The 18,213-nt window shown below is 45.0% G+C and overlaps 13 non-coding genes and 2 pseudogenes across 13 annotated transcripts; all 15 read right to left on the bottom strand.

The window, feature by feature from the left end:
• Nucleotides 1–515: 515 nt before the first annotated feature.
• Nucleotides 516–706, bottom strand: LOC141239724 (U2 spliceosomal RNA). Its single transcript, XR_012305077.1, has one exon. It is a non-coding gene; the product is annotated as a U2 spliceosomal RNA (small nuclear RNA).
• A 1,115-nt stretch (nucleotides 707–1,821) lies between these two features.
• Nucleotides 1,822–2,012, bottom strand: LOC141239725 (U2 spliceosomal RNA). The gene has a single exon (XR_012305078.1). It is a non-coding gene; the product is annotated as a U2 spliceosomal RNA (small nuclear RNA).
• Nucleotides 2,013–3,124: 1,112 nt separating this feature from the next.
• LOC141239726 (U2 spliceosomal RNA) lies at nucleotides 3,125–3,315 on the bottom strand. Its single transcript, XR_012305079.1, has one exon. It is a non-coding gene; the product is annotated as a U2 spliceosomal RNA (small nuclear RNA).
• A 1,115-nt stretch (nucleotides 3,316–4,430) lies between these two features.
• On the bottom strand, nucleotides 4,431–4,621 carry LOC141239728 (U2 spliceosomal RNA). The gene has a single exon (XR_012305080.1). It is a non-coding gene; the product is annotated as a U2 spliceosomal RNA (small nuclear RNA).
• A 1,115-nt stretch (nucleotides 4,622–5,736) lies between these two features.
• Nucleotides 5,737–5,927, bottom strand: LOC141239729 (U2 spliceosomal RNA). The gene has a single exon (XR_012305081.1). It is a non-coding gene; the product is annotated as a U2 spliceosomal RNA (small nuclear RNA).
• A 1,115-nt stretch (nucleotides 5,928–7,042) lies between these two features.
• Nucleotides 7,043–7,233, bottom strand: LOC141239818 (U2 spliceosomal RNA). Its single transcript, XR_012305167.1, has one exon. It is a non-coding gene; the product is annotated as a U2 spliceosomal RNA (small nuclear RNA).
• Nucleotides 7,234–8,348: 1,115 nt separating this feature from the next.
• Nucleotides 8,349–8,539, bottom strand: LOC141239852 (U2 spliceosomal RNA). Its single transcript, XR_012305199.1, has one exon. It is a non-coding gene; the product is annotated as a U2 spliceosomal RNA (small nuclear RNA).
• Nucleotides 8,540–9,654: 1,115 nt separating this feature from the next.
• Nucleotides 9,655–9,845, bottom strand: LOC141239730 (U2 spliceosomal RNA). The gene has a single exon (XR_012305082.1). It is a non-coding gene; the product is annotated as a U2 spliceosomal RNA (small nuclear RNA).
• Nucleotides 9,846–10,960: 1,115 nt separating this feature from the next.
• LOC141239824 (U2 spliceosomal RNA) lies at nucleotides 10,961–11,151 on the bottom strand. Its single transcript, XR_012305173.1, has one exon. It is a non-coding gene; the product is annotated as a U2 spliceosomal RNA (small nuclear RNA).
• Nucleotides 11,152–12,266: 1,115 nt separating this feature from the next.
• LOC141239731 (U2 spliceosomal RNA) lies at nucleotides 12,267–12,457 on the bottom strand. The gene has a single exon (XR_012305083.1). It is a non-coding gene; the product is annotated as a U2 spliceosomal RNA (small nuclear RNA).
• Nucleotides 12,458–13,572: 1,115 nt separating this feature from the next.
• LOC141239892 (U2 spliceosomal RNA) lies at nucleotides 13,573–13,754 on the bottom strand. Its single transcript, XR_012305239.1, has one exon. It is a non-coding gene; the product is annotated as a U2 spliceosomal RNA (small nuclear RNA).
• A 524-nt stretch (nucleotides 13,755–14,278) lies between these two features.
• LOC141239957 (U2 spliceosomal RNA) lies at nucleotides 14,279–14,394 on the bottom strand (annotated as a pseudogene).
• Nucleotides 14,395–15,509: 1,115 nt separating this feature from the next.
• LOC141239893 (U2 spliceosomal RNA) lies at nucleotides 15,510–15,691 on the bottom strand. Its single transcript, XR_012305240.1, has one exon. It is a non-coding gene; the product is annotated as a U2 spliceosomal RNA (small nuclear RNA).
• A 524-nt stretch (nucleotides 15,692–16,215) lies between these two features.
• On the bottom strand, nucleotides 16,216–16,331 carry LOC141239958 (U2 spliceosomal RNA; annotated as a pseudogene).
• A 1,115-nt stretch (nucleotides 16,332–17,446) lies between these two features.
• Nucleotides 17,447–17,641, bottom strand: LOC141239940 (U2 spliceosomal RNA). The gene has a single exon (XR_012305280.1). It is a non-coding gene; the product is annotated as a U2 spliceosomal RNA (small nuclear RNA).
• Between the last annotated feature and the right edge of the window lie 572 nt (nucleotides 17,642–18,213).

Consider the following 18,213-nt stretch of genomic DNA (forward strand, 5'->3'; position numbering starts at 1 on the left):
CAGTGTTCCAGCAGAAGGAGACAACGTTTCAGAAAAGGCATTGTAGCAAACCAAAAAAGAAATTTTAAGCGCAGCAGAGTAACCAGCGCACATACCTGTTAGCTCAGGTGAGTTTAAAAGGCTGCTGTTGATAACAAGGGCATTTGCTAAATAGATGGTGTGTGTGCAACAATATACTGAAAGGTCAATTATATTGTGCAGCTTATCTCACCACCTGTAGTTATTTAGGTGAAAGCTCCAAAATGCTTGCCTAATATGTCTGTTTATCCAAAAGGAAGTAAAAAGGGAGAGCTAGAAAGATAGCATTGCATCACATTACATGGCAATGCAATGCACAGTTGCTGAAGTTGAACCAAAATGAGCTTGTAATCTGGCTTCTGCAACTTTGAACATGAAAAATCCAATGAGGAGAAGAAAAGCAAAGCCAAAGAGTCCATCCCAAAATCCGACAAACAAGCAAAATGAACAAAAAACATTGAATTCAATTCTTTCTGATTTTAGAAACTGCATTAAAGAAGGGGTGCACCGGTCCTGGAGATACTGCAATACCAGGTCAATGCGTGGAGTGGACAGAGCAAGCTCTTTTTCCATCTCCCTGTTCTAAAAATCCATTTAATATATGGTCCCCAGATAGGGGACGTATCAGATATTAAACTGATAAGAACAGATACTACACTTGATCTTAGCCAAAAGGCCGAGAAGCGATAACCAGAATTGGTTTCAAACTACGGAGCCACCCAAGGATCCTGAAAAGTCCATTTGTGGAGATGAGCTCCTGGACTCCCGTTAAGAAGACATGTTGTCAACCTCTAGATCCCTTACATGCCTGCACTTTTCGGCTTGCTGCTGCTGCAATCCACGCGTTTTAGATCTGCATAACTCCACCTCTTTAAACACAGCACCTTCACCCCCTGCTGTTCCCACCCGCCTCAACACCGTTGGAAGGTAGGAGAACCAATTAAGGCGGGGGGTGGGGTGGAACGAGCAGCTGTCTACCCTTAGCAGGAGGGCTCCTGATTACATACCTCTCCTGCTGCTGCTGCTGCTGGCTGTCCAGCAGCAGACTGAAGGTGGCTGCTGCTGTGCACAGGTATATAAAGGCTCAGAGCCTATTATGACACGCGCAGCCAGCGTTCCATTGCCACATTCCATCTACTGCAGGCAGGATACCTGGCTGGCTGAATGTCGCTGAGAAGCTCACAGAGACCGCCATAAGCAACAGTTTAACAGAATGCCACAGACTAATCAACCAAACTTTTTGGGTTGGGTTCTCTTTTATAGTCTGCAGGCATTAAATGAAAGAAGTCAGTGTTCCAGCAGAAGGAGACAACGTTTCAGAAAAGGCATTGTAGCAAACCAAAAAAGAAATTTTAAGCGCAGCAGAGTAACCAGCGCACATACCTGTTAGCTCAGGTGAGTTTAAAAGGCTGCTGTTGATAACAAGGGCATTTGCTAAATAGATGGTGTGTGTGCAACAATATACTGAAAGGTCAATTATATTGTGCAGCTTATCTCACCACCTGTAGTTATTTAGGTGAAAGCTCCAAAATGCTTGCCTAATATGTCTGTTTATCCAAAAGGAAGTAAAAAGGGAGAGCTAGAAAGATAGCATTGCATCACATTACATGGCAATGCAATGCACAGTTGCTGAAGTTGAACCAAAATGAGCTTGTAATCTGGCTTCTGCAACTTTGAACATGAAAAATCCAATGAGGAGAAGAAAAGCAAAGCCAAAGAGTCCATCCCAAAATCCGACAAACAAGCAAAATGAACAAAAAACATTGAATTCAATTCTTTCTGATTTTAGAAACTGCATTAAAGAAGGGGTGCACCGGTCCTGGAGATACTGCAATACCAGGTCAATGCGTGGAGTGGACAGAGCAAGCTCTTTTTCCATCTCCCTGTTCTAAAAATCCATTTAATATATGGTCCCCAGATAGGGGACGTATCAGATATTAAACTGATAAGAACAGATACTACACTTGATCTTAGCCAAAAGGCCGAGAAGCGATAACCAGAATTGGTTTCAAACTACGGAGCCACCCAAGGATCCTGAAAAGTCCATTTGTGGAGATGAGCTCCTGGACTCCCGTTAAGAAGACATGTTGTCAACCTCTAGATCCCTTACATGCCTGCACTTTTCGGCTTGCTGCTGCTGCAATCCACGCGTTTTAGATCTGCATAACTCCACCTCTTTAAACACAGCACCTTCACCCCCTGCTGTTCCCACCCGCCTCAACACCGTTGGAAGGGAGGAGAACCAATTAAGGCGGGGGGTGGGGTGGAACGAGCAGCTGTCTACCCTTAGCAGGAGGGCTCCTGATTACATACCTCTCCTGCTGCTGCTGCTGGCTGTCCAGCAGCAGACTGAAGGTGGCTGCTGCTGTGCACAGGTATATAAAGGCTCAGAGCCTATTATGACACGCGCAGCCAGCGTTCCATTGCCACATTCCATCTACTGCAGGCAGGATACCTGGCTGGCTGAATGTCGCTGAGAAGCTCACAGAGACCGCCATAAGCAACAGTTTAACAGAATGCCACAGACTAATCAACCAAACTTTTTGGGTTGGGTTCTCTTTTATAGTCTGCAGGCATTAAATGAAAGAAGTCAGTGTTCCAGCAGAAGGAGACAACGTTTCAGAAAAGGCATTGTAGCAAACCAAAAAAGAAATTTTAAGCGCAGCAGAGTAACCAGCGCACATACCTGTTAGCTCAGGTGAGTTTAAAAGGCTGCTGTTGATAACAAGGGCATTTGCTAAATAGATGGTGTGTGTGCAACAATATACTGAAAGGTCAATTATATTGTGCAGCTTATCTCACCACCTGTAGTTATTTAGGTGAAAGCTCCAAAATGCTTGCCTAATATGTCTGTTTATCCAAAAGGAAGTAAAAAGGGAGAGCTAGAAAGATAGCATTGCATCACATTACATGGCAATGCAATGCACAGTTGCTGAAGTTGAACCAAAATGAGCTTGTAATCTGGCTTCTGCAACTTTGAACATGAAAAATCCAATGAGGAGAAGAAAAGCAAAGCCAAAGAGTCCATCCCAAAATCCGACAAACAAGCAAAATGAACAAAAAACATTGAATTCAATTCTTTCTGATTTTAGAAACTGCATTAAAGAAGGGGTGCACCGGTCCTGGAGATACTGCAATACCAGGTCAATGCGTGGAGTGGACAGAGCAAGCTCTTTTTCCATCTCCCTGTTCTAAAAATCCATTTAATATATGGTCCCCAGATAGGGGACGTATCAGATATTAAACTGATAAGAACAGATACTACACTTGATCTTAGCCAAAAGGCCGAGAAGCGATAACCAGAATTGGTTTCAAACTACGGAGCCACCCAAGGATCCTGAAAAGTCCATTTGTGGAGATGAGCTCCTGGACTCCCGTTAAGAAGACATGTTGTCAACCTCTAGATCCCTTACATGCCTGCACTTTTCGGCTTGCTGCTGCTGCAATCCACGCGTTTTAGATCTGCATAACTCCACCTCTTTAAACACAGCACCTTCACCCCCTGCTGTTCCCACCCGCCTCAACACCGTTGGAAGGGAGGAGAACCAATTAAGGCGGGGGGTGGGGTGGAACGAGCAGCTGTCTACCCTTAGCAGGAGGGCTCCTGATTACATACCTCTCCTGCTGCTGCTGCTGCTGGCTGTCCAGCAGCAGACTGAAGGTGGCTGCTGCTGTGCACAGGTATATAAAGACTCAGAGCCTATTATGACACGCGCAGCCAGCGTTCCATTGCCACATTCCATCTACTGCAGGCAGGATACCTGGCTGGCTGAATGTCGCTGAGAAGCTCACAGAGACCGCCATAAGCAACAGTTTAACAGAATGCCACAGACTAATCAACCAAACTTTTTGGGTTGGGTTCTCTTTTATAGTCTGCAGGCATTAAATGAAAGAAGTCAGTGTTCCAGCAGAAGGAGACAACGTTTCAGAAAAGGCATTGTAGCAAACCAAAAAAGAAATTTTAAGCGCAGCAGAGTAACCAGCGCATATACCTGTTAGCTCAGGTGAGTTTAAAAGGCTGCTGTTGATAACAAGGGCATTTGCTAAATAGATGGTGTGTGTGCAACAATATACTGAAAGGTCAATTATATTGTGCAGCTTATCTCACCACCTGTAGTTATTTAGGTGAAAGCTCCAAAATGCTTGCCTAATATGTCTGTTTATCCAAAAGGAAGTAAAAAGGGAGAGCTAGAAAGATAGCATTGCATCACATTACATGGCAATGCAATGCACAGTTGCTGAAGTTGAACCAAAATGAGCTTGTAATCTGGCTTCTGCAACTTTGAACATGAAAAATCCAATGAGGAGAAGAAAAGCAAAGCCAAAGAGTCCATCCCAAAATCCGACAAACAAGCAAAATGAACAAAAAACATTGAATTCAATTCTTTCTGATTTTAGAAACTGCATTAAAGAAGGGGTGCACCGGTCCTGGAGATACTGCAATACCAGGTCAATGCGTGGAGTGGACAGAGCAAGCTCTTTTTCCATCTCCCTGTTCTAAAAATCCATTTAATATATGGTCCCCAGATAGGGGACGTATCAGATATTAAACTGATAAGAACAGATACTACACTTGATCTTAGCCAAAAGGCCGAGAAGCGATAACCAGAATTGGTTTCAAACTACGGAGCCACCCAAGGATCCTGAAAAGTCCATTTGTGGAGATGAGCTCCTGGACTCCCGTTAAGAAGACATGTTGTCAACCTCTAGATCCCTTACATGCCTGCACTTTTCGGCTTGCTGCTGCTGCAATCCACGCGTTTTAGATCTGCATAACTCCACCTCTTTAAACACAGCACCTTCACCCCCTGCTGTTCCCACCCGCCTCAACACCGTTGGAAGGGAGGAGAACCAATTAAGGCGGGGGGTGGGGTGGAACGAGCAGCTGTCTACCCTTAGCAGGAGGGCTCCTGATTACATACCTCTCCTGCTGCTGCTGCTGCTGGCTGTCCAGCAGCAGACTGAAGGTGGCTGCTGCTGTGCACAGGTATATAAAGGCTCAGAGCCTATTATGACACGCGCAGCCAGCGTTCCATTGCCACATTCCATCTACTGCAGGCAGGATACCTGGCTGGCTGAATGTCGCTGAGAAGCTCACAGAGACCGCCATAAGCAACAGTTTAACAGAATGCCACAGACTAATCAACCAAACTTTTTGGGTTGGGTTCTCTTTTATAGTCTGCAGGCATTAAATGAAAGAAGTCAGTGTTCCAGCAGAAGGAGACAACGTTGCAGAAAAGGCATTGTAGCAAACCAAAAAAGAAATTTTAAGCGCAGCAGAGTAACCAGCGCACATACCTGTTAGCTCAGGTGAGTTTAAAAGGCTGCTGTTGATAACAAGGGCATTTGCTAAATAGATGGTGTGTGTGCAACAATATACTGAAAGGTCAATTATATTGTGCAGCTTATCTCACCACCTGTAGTTATTTAGGTGAAAGCTCCAAAATGCTTGCCTAATATGTCTGTTTATCCAAAAGGAAGTAAAAAGGGAGAGCTAGAAAGATAGCATTGCATCACATTACATGGCAATGCAATGCACAGTTGCTGAAGTTGAACCAAAATGAGCTTGTAATCTGGCTTCTGCAACTTTGAACATGAAAAATCCAATGAGGAGAAGAAAAGCAAAGCCAAAGAGTCCATCCCAAAATCCGACAAACAAGCAAAATGAACAAAAAACATTGAATTCAATTCTTTCTGATTTTAGAAACTGCTTTAAAGAAGGGGTGCACCGGTCCTGGAGATACTGCAATACCAGGTCAATGCGTGGAGTGGACAGAGCAAGCTCTTTTTCCATCTCCCTGTTCTAAAAATCCATTTAATATATGGTCCCCAGATAGGGGACGTATCAGATATTAAACTGATAAGAACAGATACTACACTTGATCTTAGCCAAAAGGCCGAGAAGCGATAACCAGAATTGGTTTCAAACTACGGAGCCACCCAAGGATCCTGAAAAGTCCATTTGTGGAGATGAGCTCCTGGACTCCCGTTAAGAAGACATGTTGTCAACCTCTAGATCCCTTACATGCCTGCACTTTTCGGCTTGCTGCTGCTGCAATCCACGCGTTTTAGATCTGCATAACTCCACCTCTTTAAACACAGCACCTTCACCCCCTGCTGTTCCCACCCGCCTCAACACCGTTGGAAGGTAGGAGAACCAATTAAGGCGGGGGGTGGGGTGGAACGAGCAGCTGTCTACCCTTAGCAGGAGGGCTCCTGATTACATACCTCTCCTGCTGCTGCTGCTGCTGGCTGTCCAGCAGCAGACTGAAGGTGGCTGCTGCTGTGCACAGGTATATAAAGGCTCAGAGCCTATTATGACACGCGCAGCCAGCGTTCCATTGCCACATTCCATCTACTGCAGGCAGGATACCTGGCTGGCTGAATGTCGCTGAGAAGCTCACAGAGACCGCCATAAGCAACAGTTTAACAGAATGCCACAGACTAATCAACCAAACTTTTTGGGTTGGGTTCTCTTTTATAGTCTGCAGGCATTAAATGAAAGAAGTCAGTGTTCCAGCAGAAGGAGACAACGTTTCAGAAAAGGCATTGTAGCAAACCAAAAAAGAAATTTTAAGCGCAGCAGAGTAACCAGCGCACATACCTGTTAGCTCAGGTGAGTTTAAAAGGCTGCTGTTGATAACAAGGGCATTTGCTAAATAGATGGTGTGTGTGCAACAATATACTGAAAGGTCAATTATATTGTGCAGCTTAACTCACCACCTGTAGTTATTTAGGTGAAAGCTCCAAAATGCTTGCCTAATATGTCTGTTTATCCAAAAGGAAGTAAAAAGGGAGAGCTAGAAAGATAGCATTGCATCACATTACATGGCAATGCAATGCACAGTTGCTGAAGTTGAACCAAAATGAGCTTGTAATCTGGCTTCTGCAACTTTGAACATGAAAAATCCAATGAGGAGAAGAAAAGCAAAGCCAAAGAGTCCATCCCAAAATCCGACAAACAAGCAAAATGAACAAAAAACATTGAATTCAATTCTTTCTGATTTTAGAAACTGCATTAAAGAAGGGGTGCACCGGTCCTGGAGATACTGCAATACCAGGTCAATACGTGGAGTGGACAGAGCAAGCTCTTTTTCCAACTCCCTGTTCTAAAAATCCATTTAATATATGGTCCCCAGATAGGGGACGTATCAGATATTAAACTGATAAGAACAGATACTACACTTGATCTTAGCCAAAAGGCCGAGAAGCGATAACCAGAATTGGTTTCAAACTACGGAGCCACCCAAGGATCCTGAAAAGTCCATTTGTGGAGATGAGCTCCTGGACTCCCGTTAAGAAGACATGTTGTCAACCTCTAGATCCCTTACATGCCTGCACTTTTCGGCTTGCTGCTGCTGCAATCCACGCGTTTTAGATCTGCATAACTCCACCTCTTTAAACACAGCACCTTCACCCCCTGCTGTTCCCACCCGCCTCAACACCGTTGGAAGGTAGGAGAACCAATTAAGGCGGGGGGTGGGGTGGAACGAGCAGCTGTCTACCCTTAGCAGGAGGGCTCCTGATTACATACCTCTCCTGCTGCTGCTGCTGCTGGCTGTCCAGCAGCAGACTGAAGGTGGCTGCTGCTGTGCACAGGTATATAAAGGCTCAGAGCCTATTATGACACGCGCAGCCAGCGTTCCATTGCCACATTCCATCTACTGCAGGCAGGATACCTGGCTGGCTGAATGTCGCTGAGAAGCTCACAGAGACCGCCATAAGCAACAGTTTAACAGAATGCCACAGACTAATCAACCAAACTTTTTGGGTTGGGTTCTCTTTTATAGTCTGCAGGCATTAAATGAAAGAAGTCAGTGTTCCAGCAGAAGGAGACAACGTTTCAGAAAAGGCATTGTAGCAAACCAAAAAAGAAATTTTAAGCGCAGCAGAGTAACCAGCGCACATACCTGTTAGCTCAGGTGAGTTTAAAAGGCTGCTGTTGATAACAAGGGCATTTGCTAAATAGATGGTGTGTGTGCAACAATATACTGAAAGGTCAATTATATTGTGCAGCTTATCTCACCACCTGTAGTTATTTAGGTGAAAGCTCCAAAATGCTTGCCTAATATGTCTGTTTATCCAAAAGGAAGTAAAAAGGGAGAGCTAGAAAGATAGCATTGCATCACATTACATGGCAATGCAATGCACAGTTGCTGAAGTTGAACCAAAATGAGCTTGTAATCTGGCTTCTGCAACTTTGAACATGAAAAATCCAATGAGGAGAAGAAAAGCAAAGCCAAAGAGTCCATCCCAAAATCCGACAAACAAGCAAAATGAACAAAAAACATTGAATTCAATTCTTTCTGATTTTAGAAACTGCATTAAAGAAGGGGTGCACCGGTCCTGGAGATACTACAATACCAGGTCAATGCGTGGAGTGGACAGAGCAAGCTCTTTTTCCATCTCCCTGTTCTAAAAATCCATTTAATATATGGTCCCCAGATAGGGGACGTATCAGATATTAAACTGATAAGAACAGATACTACACTTGATCTTAGCCAAAAGGCCGAGAAGCGATAACCAGAATTGGTTTCAAACTACGGAGCCACCCAAGGATCCTGAAAAGTCCATTTGTGGAGATGAGCTCCTGGACTCCCGTTAAGAAGACATGTTGTCAACCTCTAGATCCCTTACATGCCTGCACTTTTCGGCTTGCTGCTGCTGCAATCCACGCGTTTTAGATCTGCATAACTCCACCTCTTTAAACACAGCACCTTCACCCCCTGCTGTTCCCACCCGCCTCAACACCGTTGGAAGGGAGGAGAACCAATTAAGGCGGGGGGTGGGGTGGAACGAGCAGCTGTCTACCCTTAGCAGGAGGGCTCCTGATTACATACCTCTCCTGCTGCTGCTGCTGCTGGCTGTCCAGCAGCAGACTGAAGGTGGCTGCTGCTGTGCACAGGTATATAAAGGCTCAGAGCCTATTATGACACGCGCAGCCAGCGTTCCATTGCCACATTCCATCTACTGCAGGCAGGATACCTGGCTGGCTGAATGTCGCTGAGAAGCTCACAGAGACCGCCATAAGCAACAGTTTAACAGAATGCCACAGACTAATCAACCAAACTTTTTGGGTTGGGTTCTCTTTTATAGTCTGCAGGCATTAAATGAAAGAAGTCAGTGTTCCAGCAGAAGGAGACAACGTTTCAGAAAAGGCATTGTAGCAAACCAAAAAAGAAATTTTAAGCGCAGCAGAGTAACCAGCGCACATACCTGTTAGCTCAGGTGAGTTTAAAAGGCTGCTGTTGATAACAAGGGCATTTGCTAAATAGATGGTGTGTGTGCAACAATATACTGAAAGGTCAATTATATTGTGCAGCTTATCTCACCACCTGTAGTTATTTAGGTGAAAGCTCCAAAATGCTTGCCTAATATGTCTGTTTATCCAAAAGGAAGTAAAAAGGGAGAGCTAGAAAGATAGCATTGCATCACATTACATGGCAATGCAATGCACAGTTGCTGAAGTTGAACCAAAATGAGCTTGTAATCTGGCTTCTGCAACTTTGAACATGAAAAATCCAATGAGGAGAAGAAAAGCAAAGCCAAAGAGTCCATCCCAAAATCCGACAAACAAGCAAAATGAACAAAAAACATTGAATTCAATTCTTTCTGATTTTAGAAACTGCATTAAAGAAGGGGTGCACCGGTCCTGGAGATACTGCAATACCAGGTCAATGCGTGGAGTGGACAGAGCAAGCTCTTTTTCCATCTCCCTGTTCTAAAAATCCATTTAATATATGGTCCCCAGATAGGGGACGTATCAGATATTAAACTGATAAGAACAGATACTACACTTGATCTTAGCCAAAAGGCCGAGAAGCGATAACCAGAATTGGTTTCAAACTACGGAGCCACCCAAGGATCCTGAAAAGTCCATTTGTGGAGATGAGCTCCTGGACTCCCGTTAAGAAGACATGTTGTCAACCTCTAGATCCCTTACATGCCTGCACTTTTCGGCTTGCTGCTGCTGCAATCCACGCGTTTTAGATCTGCATAACTCCACCTCTTTAAACACAGCACCTTCACCCCCTGCTGTTCCCACCCGCCTCAACACCGTTGGAAGGGAGGAGAACCAATTAAGGCGGGGGGTGGGGTGGAACGAGCAGCTGTCTACCCTTAGCAGGAGGGCTCCTGATTACATACCTCTCCTGCTGCTGCTGCTGCTGGCTGTCCAGCAGCAGACTGAAGGTGGCTGCTGCTGTGCACAGGTATATAAAGGCTCAGAGCCTATTATGACACGCGCAGCCAGCGTTCCATTGCCACATTCCATCTACTGCAGGCAGGATACCTGGCTGGCTGAATGTCGCTGAGAAGCTCACAGAGACCGCCATAAGCAACAGTTTAACAGAATGCCACAGACTAATCAACCAAACTTTTTGGGTTGGGTTCTCTTTTATAGTCTGCAGGCATTAAATGAAAGAAGTCAGTGTTCCAGCAGAGGGAGACAACGTTTCAGAAAAGGCATTGTAGCAAACCAAAAAAGAAATTTTAAGCGCAGCAGAGTAACCAGCGCACATACCTGTTAGCTCAGGTGAGTTTAAAAGGCTGCTGTTGATAACAAGGGCATTTGCTAAATAGATGGTGTGTGTGCAACAATATACTGAAAGGTCAATTATATTGTGCAGCTTATCTCACCACCTGTAGTTATTTAGGTGAAAGCTCCAAAATGCTTGCCTAATATGTCTGTTTATCCAAAAGGAAGTAAAAAGGGAGAGCTAGAAAGATAGCATTGCATCACATTACATGGCAATGCAATGCACAGTTGCTGAAGTTGAACCAAAATGAGCTTGTAACCTGGCTTCTGCAACTTTGAACATGAAAAATCCAATGAGGAGAAGAAAAGCAAAGCCAAAGAGTCCATCCCAAAATCCGACAAACAAGCAAAATGAACAAAAAACATTGAATTCAATTCTTTCTGATTTTAGAAACTGCATTAAAGAAGGGGTGCACCGGTCCTGGAGATACTGCAATACCAGGTCAATGCATGGAGTGGACAGAGCAAGCTCTTTTTCCATCTCCCTGTTCTAAAAATCCATTTAATATATGGTCCCCAGATAGGGGACGTATCAGATATTAAACTGATAAGAACAGATACTACACTTGATCTTAGCCAAAAGGCCGAGAAGCGATAACCAGAATTGGTTTCAAACTACGGAGCCACCCAAGGATCCTGAAAAGTCCATTTGTGGAGATGAGCTCCTGGACTCCCGTTAAGAAGACATGTTGTCAACCTCTAGATCCCTTACATGCCTGCACTTTTCGGCTTGCTGCTGCTGCAATCCACGCGTTTTAGATCTGCATAACTCCACCTCTTTAAACACAGCACCTTCACCCCCTGCTGTTCCCACCCGCCTCAACACCGTTGGAAGGGAGGAGAACCAATTAAGGCGGGGGGTGGGGTGGAACGAGCAGCTGTCTACCCTTAGCAGGAGGGCTCCTGATTACATACCTCTCCTGCTGCTGCTGCTGCTGGCTGTCCAGCAGCAGACTGAAGGTGGCTGCTGCTGTGCACAGGTATATAAAGGCTCAGAGCCTATTATGACACGCGCAGCCAGCGTTCCATTGCCACATTCCATCTACTGCAGGCAGGATACCTGGCTGGCTGAATGTCGCTGAGAAGCTCACAGAGACCGCCATAAGCAACAGTTTAACAGAATGCCACAGACTAATCAACCAAACTTTTTGGGTTGGGTTCTCTTTTATAGTCTGCAGGCATTAAATGAAAGAAGTCAGTGTTCCAGCAGAAGGAGACAACGTTTCAGAAAAGGCATTGTAGCAAACCAAAAAAGAAATTTTAAGCGCAGCAGAGTAACCAGCGCACATACCTGTTAGCTCAGGTGAGTTTAAAAGGCTGCTGTTGATAACAAGGGCATTTGCTAAATAGATGGTGTGTGTGCAACAATATACTGAAAGGTCAATTATATTGTGCAGCTTATCTCACCACCTGTAGTTATTTAGGTGAAAGCTCCAAAATGCTTGCCTAATATGTCTGTTTATCCAAAAGGAAGTAAAAAGGGAGAGCTAGAAAGATAGCATTGCATCACATTACATGGCAATGCAATGCACAGTTGCTGAAGTTGAACCAAAATGAGCTTGTAATCTGGCTTCTGCAACTTTGAACATGAAAAATCCAATGAGGAGAAGAAAAGCAAAGCCAAAGAGTCCATCCCAAAATCCGACAAACAAGCAAAATGAACAAAAAACATTGAATTCAATTCTTTCTGATTTTAGAAACTGCATTAAAGAAGGGGTGCACCGGTCCTGGAGATACTGCAATACCAGGTCAATGCGTGGAGTGGACAGAGCAAGCTCTTTTTCCATCTCCCTGTTCTAAAAATCCATTTAATATATGGTCCCCAGATAGGGGACGTATCAGATATTAAACTGATAAGAACAGATACTACACTTGATCTTAGCCAAAAGGCCGAGAAGCGATAACCAGAATTGGTTTCAAACTACGGAGCCACCCAAGGATCCTGAAAAGTCCATTTGTGGAGATGAGCTCCTGGACTCCCGTTAAGAAGACATGTTGTCAACCTCTAGATCCCTTACATGCCTGCACTTTTCGGCTTGCTGCTGCTGCAATCCACGCGTTTTAGATCTGCATAACTCCACCTCTTTAAACACAGCACCTTCACCCCCTGCTGTTCCCACCCGCCTCAACACCGTTGGAAGGGAGGAGAACCAATTAAGGCGGGGGGTGGGGTGGAACGAGCAGCTGTCTACCCTTAGCAGGAGGGCTCCTGATTACATACCTCTCCTGCTGCTGCTGCTGCTGGCTGTCCAGCAGCAGACTGAAGGTGGCTGCTGCTGTGCACAGGTATATAAAGGCTCAGAGCCTATTATGACACGCGCAGCCAGCGTTCCATTGCCACATTCCATCTACTGCAGGCAGGATACCTGGCTGGCTGAATGTCGCTGAGAAGCTCACAGAGACCGCCATAAGCAACAGTTTAACAGAATGCCACAGACTAATCAACCAAACTTTTTGGGTTGGGTTCTCTTTTATAGTCTGCAGGCATTAAATGAAAGAAGTCAGTGTTCCAGCAGAAGGAGACAACGTTTCAGAAAAGGCATTGTAGCAAACCAAAAAAGAAATTTTAAGCGCAGCAGAGTAACCAGCGCACATACCTGTTAGCTCAGGTGAGTTTAAAAGGCTGCTGTTGATAACAAGGGCATTTGCTAAATAGATGGTGTGTGTGCAACAATATACTGAAAGGTCAATTATATTGTGCAGCTTATCTCACCACCTGTAGTTATTTAGGTGAAAGCTCCAAAATGCTTGCCTAATATGTCTGTTTATCCAAAAGGAAGTAAAAAGGGAGAGCTAGAAAGATAGCATTGCATCACATTACATGGCAATGCAATGCACAGTTGCTGAAGTTGAACCAAAATGAGCTTGTAATCTGGCTTCTGCAACTTTGAACATGAAAAATCCAATGAGGAGAAGAAAAGCAAAGCCAAAGAGTCCATCCCAAAATCCGACAAACAAGCAAAATGAACAAAAAACATTGAATTCAATTCTTTCTGATTTTAGAAACTGCATTAAAGAAGGGGTGCACCGGTCCTGGAGATACTGCAATACCAGGTCAATGCGTGGAGTGGACAGAGCAAGCTCTTTTTCCATCTCCCTGTTCTAAAAATCCATTTAATATATGGTCCCCAGATAGGGGACGTATCAGATATTAAACTGATAAGAACAGATTTTTTGATTGAAGCTGCATCCAAGGCACTGAAAAATGTGACCGAAGTCACACCAAAACAGCGCACGATGCGAGGATTCATGTGGACCCTTCCCGGAGGAGAGGGTCCCCAATAAACCATCCCCATCCCTCCGAGCCAGAAGGCCACAGCGAGGGTCAGGGATCTCCGATGCTCTCCCTAGCCGAAGCCGGAGAAGAGCCGTTTTTGTGCTCCCAGCTTCCATCTAGGCTGCCACCCTAGTGGAGCTGGAGCCTGTGTTGGTTTCTGAGCCCAAAGCTGACCGGACCTCCGACCGGGTTTATAAAAATTCCCCTTCCTAGCCCGGAGGCCAGGAATAGGGGGGGTTGCTCAGAAAGTATGATTGGCAAAGGTGCGGCGTGCTACGAAGCCAAGTCTTTCTGGGGTTCCCAGTCCCAGTAAGCTTGGACTCCCACCAGGGCGCCTACTCCTGGGGCACATTGCTCCAAAGCCCTCACACTTACCCAGCTTAGTGACTTCGATCCTGGAGGGCCATGTTTTCCATCAGATAACTCTATGAGCCACCTGGCGTACTAACAAGTGCACCAAACCAGTGTGTAATATGCATCAATTTACTAGGGCAGCCCAAGGACAAAACTGCCTTTTCAAAAGATACTACACTTGATCTTAGCCAAAAGGCCGAGATGCGATAACCAGAATTGGTTTCAAACTACGGAGCCACCCAAGGATCCTGAAAAGTCCATTTGTGGAGATGAGCTCCTGGACTCCCGTTAAGAAGACATGTTGTCAACCTCTAGATCCCTTACATGCCTGCACTTTTCGGCTTGCTGCTGCTGCAATCCACGCGTTTTAGATCTGCATAACTCCACCTCTTTAAACACAGCACCTTCACCCCCTGCTGTTCCCACCCGCCTCAACACCGTTGGAAGGGAGGAGAACCAATTAAGGCGGGGGGTGGGGTGGAACGAGCAGCTGTCTACCCTTAGCAGGAGGGCTCCTGATTACATACCTCTCCTGCTGCTGCTGCTGCTGGCTGTCCAGCAGCAGACTGAAGGTGGCTGCTGCTGTGCACAGGTATATAAAGGCTCAGAGCCTATTATGACACGCGCAGCCAGCGTTCCATTGCCACATTCCATCTACTGCAGGCAGGATACCTGGCTGGCTGAATGTCGCTGAGAAGCTCACAGAGACCGCCATAAGCAACAGTTTAACAGAATGCCACAGACTAATCAACCAAACTTTTTGGGTTGGGTTCTCTTTTATAGTCTGCAGGCATTAAATGAAAGAAGTCAGTGTTCCAGCAGAAGGAGACAACGTTTCAGAAAAGGCATTGTAGCAAACCAAAAAAGAAATTTTAAGCGCAGCAGAGTAACCAGCGCACATACCTGTTAGCTCAGGTGAGTTTAAAAGGCTGCTGTTGATAACAAGGGCATTTGCTAAATAGATGGTGTGTGTGCAACAATATACTGAAAGGTCAATTATATTGTGCAGCTTATCTCACCACCTGTAGTTATTTAGGTGAAAGCTCCAAAATGCTTGCCTAATATGTCTGTTTATCCAAAAGGAAGTAAAAAGGGAGAGCTAGAAAGATAGCATTGCATCACATTACATGGCAATGCAATGCACAGTTGCTGAAGTTGAACCAAAATGAGCTTGTAATCTGGCTTCTGCAACTTTGAACATGAAAAATCCAATGAGGAGAAGAAAAGCAAAGCCAAAGAGTCCATCCCAAAATCCGACAAACAAGCAAAATGAACAAAAAACATTGAATTCAATTCTTTCTGATTTTAGAAACTGCATTAAAGAAGGGGTGCACCGGTCCTGGAGATACTGCAATACCAGGTCAATGCGTGGAGTGGACAGAGCAAGCTCTTTTTCCATCTCCCTGTTCTAAAAATCCATTTAATATATGGTCCCCAGATAGGGGACGTATCAGATATTAAACTGATAAGAACAGATTTTTTGATTGAAGCTGCATCCAAGGCACTGAAAAATGTGACCGAAGTCACACCAAAACAGCGCACGATGCGAGGATTCATGTGGACCCTTCCCGGAGGAGAGGGTCCCCAATAAACCATCCCCATCCCTCCGAGCCAGAAGGCCACAGCGAGGGTCAGGGATCTCCGATGCTCTCCCTAGCCGAAGCCGGAGAAGAGCCGTTTTTGTGCTCCCAGCTTCCATCTAGGCTGCCACCCTAGTGGAGCTGGAGCCTGTGTTGGTTTCTGAGCCCAAAGCTGACCGGACCTCCGACCGGGTTTATAAAAATTCCCCTTCCTAGCCCGGAGGCCAGGAATAGGGGGGGTTGCTCAGAAAGTATGATTGGCAAAGGTGCGGCGTGCTACGAAGCCAAGTCTTTCTGGGGTTCCCAGTCCCAGTAAGCTTGGACTCCCACCAGGGCGCCTACTCCTGGGGCACATTGCTCCAAAGCCCTCACACTTACCCAGCTTAGTGACTTCGATCCTGGAGGGCCATGTTTTCCATCAGATAACTCTATGAGCCACCTGGCGTACTAACAAGTGCACCAAACCAGTGTGTAATATGCATCAATTTACTAGGGCAGCCCAAGGACAAAACTGCCTTTTCAAAAGATACTACACTTGATCTTAGCCAAAAGGCCGAGATGCGATAACCAGAATTGGTTTCAAACTACGGAGCCACCCAAGGATCCTGAAAAGTCCATTTGTGGAGATGAGCTCCTGGACTCCCGTTAAGAAGACATGTTGTCAACCTCTAGATCCCTTACATGCCTGCACTTTTCGGCTTGCTGCTGCTGCAATCCACGCGTTTTAGATCTGCATAACTCCACCTCTTTAAACACAGCACCTTCACCCCCTGCTGTTCCCACCCGCCTCAACACCGTTGGAAGGGAGGAGAACCAATTAAGGCGGGGGGTGGGGTGGAACGAGCAGCTGTCTACCCTTAGCAGGAGGGCTCCTGATTACATACCTCTCCTGCTGCTGCTGCTGCTGGCTGTCCAGCAGCAGACTGAAGGTGGCTGCTGCTGTGCACAGGTATATAAAGGCTCAGAGCCTATTATGACACGCGCAGCCAGCGTTCCATTGCCACATTCCATCTACTGCAGGCAGGATACCTGGCTGGCTGAATGTCGCTGAGAAGCTCACAGAGACCGCCATAAGCAACAGTTTAACAGAATGCCACAGACTAATCAACCAAACTTTTTGGGTTGGGTTCTCTTTTATAGTCTGCAGGCATTAAATGAAAGAAGTCAGTGTTCCAGCAGAAGGAGACAACGTTTCAGAAAAGGCATTGTAGCAAACCAAAAAAGAAATTTTAAGCGCAGCAGAGTAACCAGCGCACATACCTGTTAGCTCAGGTGAGTTTAAAAGGCTGCTGTTGATAACAAGGGCATTTGCTAAATAGATGGTGTGTGTGCAACAATATACTGAAAGGTCAATTATATTGTGCAGCTTATCTCACCACCTGTAGTTATTTAGGTGAAAGCTCCAAAATGCTTGCCTAATATGTCTGTTTATCCAAAAGGAAGTAAAAAGGGAGAGCTAGAAAGATAGCATTGCATCACATTACATGGCAATGCAATGCACAGTTGCTGAAGTTGAACCAAAATGAGCTTGTAATCTGGCTTCTGCAACTTTGAACATGAAAAATCCAATGAGGAGAAGAAAAGCAAAGCCAAAGAGTCCATCCCAAAATCCGACAAACAAGCAAAATGAACAAAAAACATTGAATTCAATTCTTTCTGATTTTAGAAACTGCATTAAAGAAGGGGTGCACCGGTCCTGGAGATACTGCAATACCAGGTCAATGCGTGGAGTGGACAGAGCAAGCTCTTTTTCCATCTCCCTGTTCTAAAAATCCATTTAATATATGGTCCCCAGATAGGGGACGTATCAGATATTAAACTGATAAGAACAGATTTTTTTTTTTTTTTTTTTTTTTTTTTTTTTTCCACTCAGATTACAAGTCCCATATTTACCATTTCATGCTTTGCAATGATTTCCAAATGGTATTAGGTTGTTATCCATCATTGTGGGTCATATATCCATTTTTCCAATCTTATTTTATATATATACGTTTATATTATCACAATACAGTTATTCCATATTCTTTACATCACAACATTACAATCTTTACCATTACGATTTAAGGCAACATTCCTCTCTTCAGGCCATATGCTGCCAAGGCATTCAAAAGCCTTCCATCCAGAAACCGACCATCCCAAGCTTCTTCTACCTCTTTAGCCAACGACTGAGGTATTCTGTAAGTTGAAAAAAAACGATGCATATCGCTATAAATGTTATTCCACACTTTGCGCCTTAGACTAGCCTGACTCCCCCCTTCACAACTCTTTAGCATTTTCAACACTTCTTGTCTCTCCTCCATCTCCCTCATATTTTTTTCTGAAACATCCTTTGCTTTACTAGAGTCCTTCCCAGATGACAAAACTCCTTCAATTTCTTCTCTGGCTTCACATGTGACATCCTCTCTTTCTTCTTCACTAGTTTCTTCACCCTCCTCCTCCTCTTCCAT

This window comes from Phyllobates terribilis, unplaced genomic scaffold (assembly GCF_046119375.1).
Source record: "Phyllobates terribilis strain yellow unplaced genomic scaffold, ASM4611937v1 Scaffold_779__1_contigs__length_684578, whole genome shotgun sequence".
Taxonomy (NCBI): Eukaryota; Metazoa; Chordata; class Amphibia; order Anura; family Dendrobatidae; genus Phyllobates; species Phyllobates terribilis.